At 36.2% G+C, this 10,898-nt stretch overlaps 1 long non-coding RNA gene and 1 pseudogene across 1 annotated transcript; one reads left to right on the top strand and one right to left on the bottom strand.

Annotated features, from left to right (window-relative positions):
* The first annotated feature begins 1,032 nt into the window (after window positions 1-1,032).
* LOC107046467 lies at window positions 1,033-4,440 on the top strand. Its single transcript, XR_001461565.1, has 2 exons — window positions 1,033-1,096; window positions 3,232-4,440. It is a non-coding gene; the product is annotated as an uncharacterized LOC107046467 (long non-coding RNA).
* A 498-nt stretch (window positions 4,441-4,938) lies between these two features.
* Window positions 4,939-6,898, bottom strand: LOC107046466 (annotated as a pseudogene).
* Window positions 6,899-10,898: the final 4,000 nt, after the last annotated feature.

Raw genomic sequence — 10,898 nt, forward strand, 5'->3', positions numbered from 1 at the left:
AATTGTGACGGTCAAAGAAGGAGGGGGGGAATTGTGACAGTTGTGGAAAACGTCTCGTCATGTGAACGTCAATGACGGGTCATGTAATGCATTGGCAGCTCTATCTGAATCTTAGTTTAAAAATAAACGAATTCTCAACTCTGTGGAAAAGTTGAGTGTAAATTGAAAGGCAATTGATGATCAAAAATTCAATTTTCATAATGCAAATCTGAAAATAAATTGAGAGATAATTGAGAATCAAAAATACCATTGTCAAAAAAAAATCCAGTTCTCAACTCTCAGAAAAACTTGAGATTAGATTGCGAGATTATTCAGAATCAATAATCCAATTTTCAACTCTAAAAAATGTTGGGAGTAAATCGAGAGATAATGGAGAATCAAAAATTCAACTCTAAACTTTTTTTACGAATTGAGAGTTAGATTTTTTTCTTTTTGAAAATCGGATTTTTGATTAGAGAATCGGCAAATTTTCTCAAAAATTTTCTATATTGGAGCTTTTTCCAAAATTTAGCGCAAATTCGGTGATTTTCATTAATTAAAAAGTACTCACAAGTTTTGTGGCCGTTTCTAAGAAAATTCTATTGGAAAAGGTCTGTGGAAATTAACTATAGTGAAAAATAAAATATTATGTTATACTGAAAGAAATAATTATTATTTCAGTAATTGATTTTTTAGTATTATTATATGGGCTACAGGCAAAATCTACAGACCTTGTACGAGAGAACTTTCTTAGAAAACACGAGAAAAGTTCTGATGACTTATTTTTAATTCGCGTCAATACAAACAGTTGTACAAAAACATTACAAACTATTGTTTCTCATGCAACAAATGCATTACAAATATCTGGAATTTAAAAAAAAAATCAACCAAAAAATGATCAAAGTATCATTGTTATTACTATCGTCATCATTATTATTTACATTTTCATCGTGATTATTATTACTTTTATAGATTTTTTATATTAGTATTATTACCAAAATATCGGTATATTCTTGCGTGGAATAAAAAAAAAATCTCCCACCCGTGGGCCCCGATAATCATACGCTCCTGAACCCTGTCGCCTGACAACTCTCATTGCTGTGAGAGGTTTTCTAAGGTATGATACAAACACCCCCAGGTAACAACATAAATGTTGATGAAGGATTAATCATCTTATTTGTACCTGTGCGGGAAATAGAAATACATATCTCCATTGTGATACGGGACATTGGCATAAGGGAAATCATTAGCCCCGAAGATTCTGACACCTCGAAAGAGGTTATGTTTGATGAAAGATTGTTAAAAGGGACATTCCTACAATAATCTTCGATCAGAAGCACTGACAATCACTGCAAACCCTGTGAGAAGGCTGTGTGTAACTGAGTGAGGTAAGCTTGCAAATGATGCTTGAGTAACTGAGTGAGGTAAGCTTGCAAATGATGCTTGCAAGCTTACCTCACTCAGTTACACACGGCCTTTTCACAGGGTTTGCAGTGATTGTCAATGCTTTTGATCGAAGATTATTGCAGGAATGTTCCTTTTAACCATCTTTCATCAAACATAACCTCTTTTGAGCTGTCAGAATCTTCGGGGCTAATGATTTCCCTTATGAGAATGTCCCGTATCCCAATGCAGATATGTATTTCTATTTCCCGCACAGGTACAAATAAGATGATTAATCCTTCATCAACAATTATGTTGTTCAATTTAATGTTTTTTTTAATGAAAAAATGAACTAATATTATATAAGTGTAAACACACATACAAACAGAGAGAATAAAACGCCAAAGTCGATAATACAGGAACCATCAATGCTTTGCTGGGGGTGGGGTTAGATCATAATTGTTCACCTCAACCTAACTAATTAACAATGATTGTACAAACAATAATAACATGAAATTCGTAATGTACAAACGATTTCCTACGGAATTGACCCATAATTTAGCACAATTAAGCAATGTACAGTTTTTTCCGGCTAGCATCATGCCAAAACTTGATTAATTTTTTTTAATTAATGAGTGAATGTACAAACAAAAATTTGCATTTACATAAGGTCGTTTTTCTAATTAGCGAGCTATTCCGGCTAAGTACCTCGGGGTCGTGCCAACGCGACGGAGACGGAAATGAGTGGGAGCGAGCGCGATACATATTCCTTTCTCACCCAGGGGCGTGGGGGGAATAAATATATATAATCGAACATTACTATAGTAAGAAAAAACAAAATCTGCACAATTATTCAATAGAATCACTGGAAAACTATATAGTTTTCCAGCGACAGCGCTGTGATTTTCTACGAATTTTTTGACCTACGTGTCAATAATAAATATGTCGAGAAAAAGGAAACGACTTTTAGATCATTAGATTCTGATTCATTATACTATTGATTATAATATGTTCGATTTTACATTCCTGACAATTATTACAAAATGCGAGGAGCTACCGTATTGAGAACCCCTTTCCGGTTATCGACAAATTTATGCTCGGGCCCTACCATACCAACAGTTCCGTACGTTCCATCGTAGTCCATGCGCCACCGCTACGAATTTTGCTGTTGAACACTTTACATTGGCCCTGCTCATCTCCCCTATAATCTCTGCTGTGATGTCCTGAGATTTAAATTTATAGATGGCACTATTAATCGGCTATTCTAGTCCGCGAGATTTGAATTATTATTGAAAGTATTTTAAATAAATCTTAAATTCTAAATAAACCGAAAATAAAGAATAAAGAAAGTCTGGAATGCAATGAACAAAGAGAACGAAAAAACAACTTCGCGAGCGTGAGAAAACCCGTTACAGAAATAGGAAATGTCAAGCACTTGGGTTTTTGTTCTTATAATTTACAACTCTCCAAAATTCACGTCGCGTAAACACTTTCCTCGAAAATCCGAAATTTAGAGAGGAAAATAACTTCAACGGTCATGGTCCTATGTTATAGAATTTGCCACCGTATACTTGGCGAACAAATTCCATATTTAAAAAAAATAATGATTAGAATCATTAAGAAATAATTTAGAAAAATTTAGAAAAGTAAAATTTAAAAGTGTTTCATAATTTATAAACAAATAGTTATTTATTAATTATTGAAAAACTGTTGAACCGTATACTTACCAAACATTGATCAAAATTTTAAAAAAATACTTTAATCGATGTGAAACTATTTGGAAATAATAGTGGAAATGTTTTTCCCATTTGAAAAACTAATATTGTATTGATAATCAATGAAAAAAGAATGCCCGCAATATTGTTCTAGAGTCACGTGACCGAGTCTTCCCCTTCTATTCTTTTACCATTGTCATTGGTTATGTCCATCACGTGGACCTGGATATCACCCTTATCAGAAGGAAGTCTCCAAGTTCTTCGATAAGGAGCAGATAGAGCGCCTGAAGTTTACGAGTGCAGCCTCCAAGTTCCACCTGATCACTGAAGAGTACCTGCACAAGCTCTACACCATCAAACTGATTGAAATGCGAAAGCCGCTGCATATATTCACGATCATCCTGGACACAACCTGCCTGTAGACCTCCGAGAGCCTCTACTCGAGCATCTGCGGAGAGCCCCGATGCCTCTCCATCTCCAAGGGCCACGAGCACAAGAAGATAATCTCAAAGAGAAAATCCGAAAGAGCCAATTTGCTGTCCACCTCGTGATTCTCGGCATGAGAAAACACTCTGAGCTCGTCGACGACACGAGCATCGTTTAGACCTGGCAGAGCGAAGTTCGAATGGGAATGCAGGATACCCTGGGGCACAAGTGCCTGAGGGAGAGTTCCCCAGAGGACGGACCACTGCTTCTCTCCTGGATGCTAGGGAACTACGCAATCGAGCCTGAAATCTCAGAGACTTTGAGCTAATTCCGACCTTTCGGAGTTGGTGCAGTCCACCTGGACGTCTTCAGGTACCTCCAGGGTCTCATTATCAAACCCATCATCTCAAATTAGAGGCCAATGATTTACCTGAGTTTGATGAGGTGCGAGCCTGAGGACAACACGTGCTCCAACAGCTCCGATCCAGACAGACTGGAGATTGAGGATCGGGATGACAATGATGATGATGCTGATGAGAATGGATATGACATGGGAGTCTATTCTCGAGTTGAAATCGTGTGTTCGATTTCGGCAGATCGCATGCGACCCATGAGGCGTACTATGGTCGCATACGACTTGTCAAATTCGATCGTACGATTTCAATTCGAGAATAGGCTCCATGACTGTCAAGCCGAAGAGAGCCGAGGATAATTACGATGATTGCAAGAGAGAGAGTAACTTAATCGCAGTCCAGTCAATCGAATGGACACACCTGAGAGCAACTGCTTCGTTGATTGGAAAGCTGTTCAAGTCGGTGCTGAAATCACTCGACTCTGCTCAGTATGGATGATTCAGGTCAATTGTATTCGCATTGTTCTATTCACTCGTTTGTCGTTAGAATTTTAAATTGATAAAAATAAAGCAATTTTCAGCAGATCAACGCTTGTCTTTTTTTGCTTTCACCAAATTATTAGGCTCCTCTATTCGTAACTCTATTATCCTATATTTCTAATGGTATTTATCATTCACCTTTTACGACACACTAGAAAAATAGACTTCAAAGTACTAAAGAATAGTATGCCTCGGTCTATCATTTCCCTTCATTTTTGCAGTTTTGTGAGCATGAGCATTTAGATTACCACCAAGTATTTTAACCAGGCAAGTGCGAAGTTGGGGTCGATGAGGTAAGCAATTTCGTGAAGATTATTTTAGGAATACGAGATACTAGAAAATTAGTTTTGAAGGTGAAAGAAAAGAATTTTATTGATTATTTTTTGTGTCATTTGTTATAAAATAATTGGAACATTTTCACTTGAAATTGCAGGAAAAATTCCCAAAATAATCTGTGAAATATCTCTACTCATCCCAAATCTCCTCAACTTCCCCCAACATTTATAACAATTTGATAAAAAAATTGAATGAATCAGTGAAAAATTCGTCAAGTGTCAATGAATTTTATTAACTTGTAAAAAACATAATACGTGAACAACGATTCAATTTTTTCTTGATCATCTCATTTTCGAATAAGTGATGAGAGTGGCGGGGGCAGTGAATCCAATAAAACTGTCCAACAATTTGTAATTCACTTCTTGAATGATCGTTCAAATAAAACGGATGCGAAGGCGGTAAATAAGGCGTAACATTGTCAGATGATGGTGTGAAATCCTGGGGGGATTGATGAACTTCGAGGGGATGATTTAGGGGTGTGGAGTTTCCTGAGGGCTCTGATGTTGGGTTGAAGGGAGTGAGCGATGCACTCGACAATTCAGGGAGTGAAAGGGGAGGAAGGGGTGGAGGAGGTAAAATGGAGGGTAGAGAACTTGGATGGACAATTGTTGGAGCCTCTGCAGTACCGATATCACTCCCCAGTGTCGAAAGATATTCACTCCCTTGGTTCTCCCATAATTCTGACTTTCCTTCGTGATTATTGAACAGGTTTGCACTCGTGCGCTGAGGAGGTAATTGACGTTGGGAAAACTGCTGCGATCTTGGACTCCCTTTTGCACCTCCAGGAAACGATCCATATAGTCCCTGGTTAACATTTCGTAAAATTTTCAAATGATTCAACAATTTCCAAGAATATCCGTTCCATTTGAAAATTGATTTGCGCAAAAAAAATAGTTTGAATTACATTTTTCAAAAGGATATATCTTTTTTAAAGATTGCCTTTTATAAATATGCATTTTCTATTTTATTTTTTATTATATTTAAAGTCGAGTGATTGATGGATATTTACGTTATACCAGGATGCAGGGCGTATTTCTTCTTTTCTAGGCGAGCTTTGTAAGTGAATGTCGAGTCTTTCTGTTTTCTTGCAGAGTAGTAGAACTGTACGGGCTCTCACCCACTCATCTCATTTGTATCTTGATGAAATAATAAATGACATAAATAAAATTTCAAATTTGCAGAGAAATGTTTTTTAAAAATAGTTATTCTTATAATTTACACTGCTAGGAAATTGAGCTTTATATTTCGAATAGAAACTCTTGAAATTTTCCACAATTACTCATGTCCAAAAAAAACTTGTTCAAAATCTGGGCTTTATTTTGAGCCAACTCATTTCCCCGTCCCTTACGGAAATTCCCGTGAGCGTGTTCCACGGTGGTCAGTATACCATCGACTTTCATCAGGACCGAATAACTGAAACTTGTCCGGGCGCACATCGGCGCATTTATCGGGAAACCCATTGGTAAAGTTATCGAACCTCATCGTAAATTATCCAGTCAGTTATCAAAATATTCCGTGTTTGTACAGTCCACTTCGGTAAATCGACTATTTATTAGAAATCCATCGAGTGTATACTTCAGTGCAACTAAGTTTTTAAATATAGTGACAATCAACGAAACTCATCTTGATTTATTCTCCGGCAATTCATCCCACTTCATTTTCCCTCCCGATCGCCCTATCATCAGAATCACACAAGATTCTTAACACACTTGATCTGAAATTGACTTAAAATTCAGAATATTGAAAATTCCCAAGCATCCATTACTTCAATTGAAGGAAAATTTCTTATTATATCATGCTGGTCCAGAAAAATGTTAGACCATTCTTACAGTCCACCAACTTCCTCCTGACACTTTCTACAAACCCCTTAGGAAACTCTTCATACCTTGTTCTTCTGAATTAAATAAAACTCCTTTCCATGAGTCCTCAACCCAGACTCGAAATTATGACACGTCTCCTGTGACCAAAGACCAATAGCATTAATAGGAAGGAGCACATTCATCCCCCTCCTCCTCAGGGCCTCCTCCAGATTAGACTACAAAAGTAGATAGAGAGCCTGTTCATCGTCCCTTACGTGAGCCCCAGCTGGTAGCGAGTCTTTATCTCTTTTTCTCTAAAAAGGAAAAAATAACTTCAAAGAATGTCAAATAATGTGCACATCCAGCATTTTTGATTTTTTGCTTTTTTTTCCAATGAAAATTTGTAATGAATTGGCAAAATACTACCTATCTAGGGTCAGTTGTCGATAGATATCTGGTAAATGAAAACAGACAAAAAAAAATTCATGAAAATCGTTTTTGTAGAGCAAAATGTGAGCCAAAAAAAGAATCATATAAAAATTTTGCTATTTCTCCTCATTTAGAAGATATTCATTGATAACTGCCCCAACACGAAATTAACTAATCCTAGTTTATAAATACTACAGAAATGGTGAAAAAATCATGAAAATCTCCCACAAAAAATTCAATTTTCCAAATATTGGCAGTGAAAACACCTCTGTAATCCACGATAAAAAAAATATAATTCAAGCGGCCATAAAGCCTTGCCTTGATAGCCTTGATAATAAAAAATGTAGTTCGTCATTCGGCGGCAAACAACTTTTCTGGCGATTATATTGTAATTCTTGGCTTCTTCAAGGCCTCAATGACAAAATCCTACATAAATATTGAAAGAAATACTCACATCCTAGGACAACCGGCCCTTTCCCCCCAATGTGGTGGGCGTTGTGGATGACTGCATTCTGTGATAGCTCATGGAGCCATGGGCATCCTCAAAACTCTTCGTTTGCTTCTGAAGCTCCTGAGAGACGGAGTTCAACGTGGACACCAGACTCTCTCTACGGCATCCTTTTACTGTATTTCGTCGTTTTACTGGCCGGTGTGCTTTCGCTGTGAATTTCTAATACGAATATGAAAAAAAAGCAATAGAACTCAGAATGGATAATGAATCTCCAAATAATTTTTGAATGAAAGTGTTGGGTTTTTTCGTTGGATTGGCTGCACAGAAATGTATCTTCTCATTTACAAAACATCAATTTTGAGCGAGGGTTCTTTCGACTTTTCAATGTATTTATTTCTTCGTGTATAGTTCGATACAATGAACCAACGATATTTCTCACGCCACAACGTGTAATGATCTATGAAAATATTTCTCAGTAATATTTTATTTTATACACTCACCCTATTTATTCCTGATTGAGAACATACAAAAGGGTATGTAGTCCGATATGACTCCACGTAGAATTAATACTCACAATTAATTTAACAAATTGAGGTATCCCAGATGTTCTGCTCCGAAATGGAGTTGGCTTTGCTGTTTGCTCGCAAATTGCTCCAATCCTATGTAAAAGAGAGCGAGAGGGGCGGGGGTTTATAGAGGTGTGGGGTCACGTGATCCATTGTATATGTCCATCTTTTTTTATTAATAATTATGGACTTTATATTAGTTTTCCAAATGAGAAAAACATTCTCACTATTATTTCCAAATTATTTTACATCTATTAAAGTTCAATTTTTAAAATTTTGGTCAATGTATGCCAATTATGCGGTTCGACAGTTTTTCAATAATTATTAAATAATTATTTGTTTCCAAATTATGAAAATGCTTTTCTAAATTTTTCCAAATTATTTCCTAATGACTTCAATTATTATTTTTAAAAAATATGGGATTTGTTCGCCAAGTATACGGTGGTCTACTAAAAACCTGCCAGACAAATCTAGTGACATTTCCATTCCTAATGTTATTAGCTCCGACTATCGATTGTCATTATTTATATCGTACGTTTCCTCTTCAGTCATCGATTCACTTTTTACATTTTACATTTTTACAGTAATGCAGAATGATAAGTTTAAGTTTAAGTGTTACACTATAAATTAAATAACACTAGCTCAGTAGTACTTCAAACCATAAACAAAATAAAAATAAGTAATAAATTTCAAAACGAAGAAAACGCCAGGGCGGAAAAAGAATGCAACATAAAACTCATCAAATAAATGCAGTGCTCGCAGGTTAAAACCCGAGTGTCTTCTCCGTATAAAAACGCAAATGAGAAAAACCCCGTGGATTGCAAAAATCGGATCCGAAAACATCTCAATTTTCATCAACTCCCCGCGGGGACAAGTGCATATAACATTCAAGACCAACCTAAAAAAAATCGCCAACTCGTAAAATTGTGAAAAAAAAAATTAAACCTCCCAAAAATTTTCGTACAAAAATAAAATCGATAAAGAGCAAGGCAAGTGTTAGAAGGGGGGCGGTAGTGGTGGTTGAGCCGGTGGCGTTAATTCATCATCGAATAAAATTTCTTCAATTCCGTAACAACTAAAAAAACTAAAAATTTTATGGGTGATTCTTGGTTGATAAAGTGAAGGAAATGACGGATAGTCAGCAGCAATTCTGCTTGCGTTGGAACAACTTTCAGGCTAATATCACAAGCCAGTTTGAGGCATTACGGGATGATGAGGATTTTGTCGATGTTACATTTGCCTGTGATGGCAGGAGACTCCAGGCCCACAAGGTCGTACTATCTGCCTGTAGTCCGTACTTCAAGGAATTGTTCAAGGTTAGAAAATATGTCTTCAATATTTCGTCATGATTTTACGTTTTTCTGAATTAATATAATTTATCTTCTATTATATTTAGTTTGTTTTTGTACTTTCTGCTAAGCATTTAATCCCACCTCGTAGTCTTCTACGCCACCCCATGGTCATCATCTGCCTTATGCAAATACATTTGCTAAACACAGTGACAGTGGTAGGTGTTCCAGTTCCATTCTGACCTCCAGGATTTAATTTACTCCAAAATGCTCCTTTTTTAATTGACATTTTGTTTTCCAATGATAAAGGCTTAATAATCGAGACTAATGATTCCATAGGTATTTTGGAGGTCTCCAGTGATGTATGCTCGATTTTGCGGAGATTTTTTTGCATGTCTCAGGCTGATAAGTGTTATATTGATTTTTATGGTTCTTAAGGTTTCGATTGGGAATTGAATGTTTTGGAAAAAAGATGGGGGAGCAGAAGTTGTTCAAGTGTCACCATAACCCATGTGATTATGTAAGAAGCAACAGTGTACGGTTAGACTGCTGAGTGCTCTTTTTATAGATAAATCCAGTTTAGGTTCGAGTAATAAACTCCATCATTTTATCATGTGTTTTTTTCTGGTTGGAGTTTTTTTGAAAGTTTTTTTTTCGCTCTTTTGATCGCGGGGTAGCTCCAAAATGGTTGAAATGGATGGACAGGTAGCGATTTAATTGCATCGTTTATGAAATGAGGGAAATTTTTGATTTGTTATTCTTGAATTGAGTCATTTCCACAATGTAGTTAATAGGTAGTCCGTTCTCCACTGAACTCACGAAAAGGTACGAACGGATTTTTTTCCCAGACTAAGCATAGGCTTGAGTCTAGCCAAGTACTTCAACAATTAATTTTTTTCGTTAAAATTTTTCTGAACATCATTAGTTTGAACAGCCGGGCTTCCATTCAAGGCCCGTTCCGAATTAATGTTCCCAATCTCTTCTCCCGCAACGTTTAGCTCACGAGCGTAGGTGATACATCGTTTCTAGGTACAAATCGAGTGCATCAATTTCTTTTCTATATTTCATTTCAAGCAAATATCACATTATTATTATTATTATTATTATTATTATTATTATTATTATTATTATGTTTCTAAATTTTTTTCTTATTCACTTCTTGTATCCCAGAACGGAACCATCTTATATCTGTCATCAACAATCCCAAGCTTTCAATATTATGTGTTTGAGTTTTTGAAAAAACAAATATGAAAATAGTATTTAGCTCTGCAGAAATTTACGAAATTGTTGTTCATTTTGGTTGTCAGCAATAGACATTGATCCGTCGCAGATAGATTTATTCACATATAGACCTTGGGTTTTTACATTTTCTTCTTTAGGATTACAGTTACATATTACACTGTTCAACAAATTTAGGGCGAGATTTGATTAGGCAATGGAATTCACATCATCGTATTATTTTTGCTTCCGAATGGAAGCTTTGTAATCGTGCATTTTTAAGATCTTCTAATTTTGCATGGAAAATAATGTAGGATGTCATGAAACGTTAAGATATGATGTTTTTAGAAAATGTGTCTGTGTATGTGCGTGTGTGTGTGTGTGTGTGTGTGTGTGTGTGTGTGTGTGTGTGTGT

The sequence above is a fragment of the Diachasma alloeum genome, unplaced genomic scaffold (assembly GCF_001412515.2).
Source record: "Diachasma alloeum isolate Michigan unplaced genomic scaffold, Dall2.0 Dall_scaffold_01409, whole genome shotgun sequence".
Taxonomy (NCBI): domain Eukaryota; kingdom Metazoa; phylum Arthropoda; class Insecta; order Hymenoptera; family Braconidae; genus Diachasma; species Diachasma alloeum.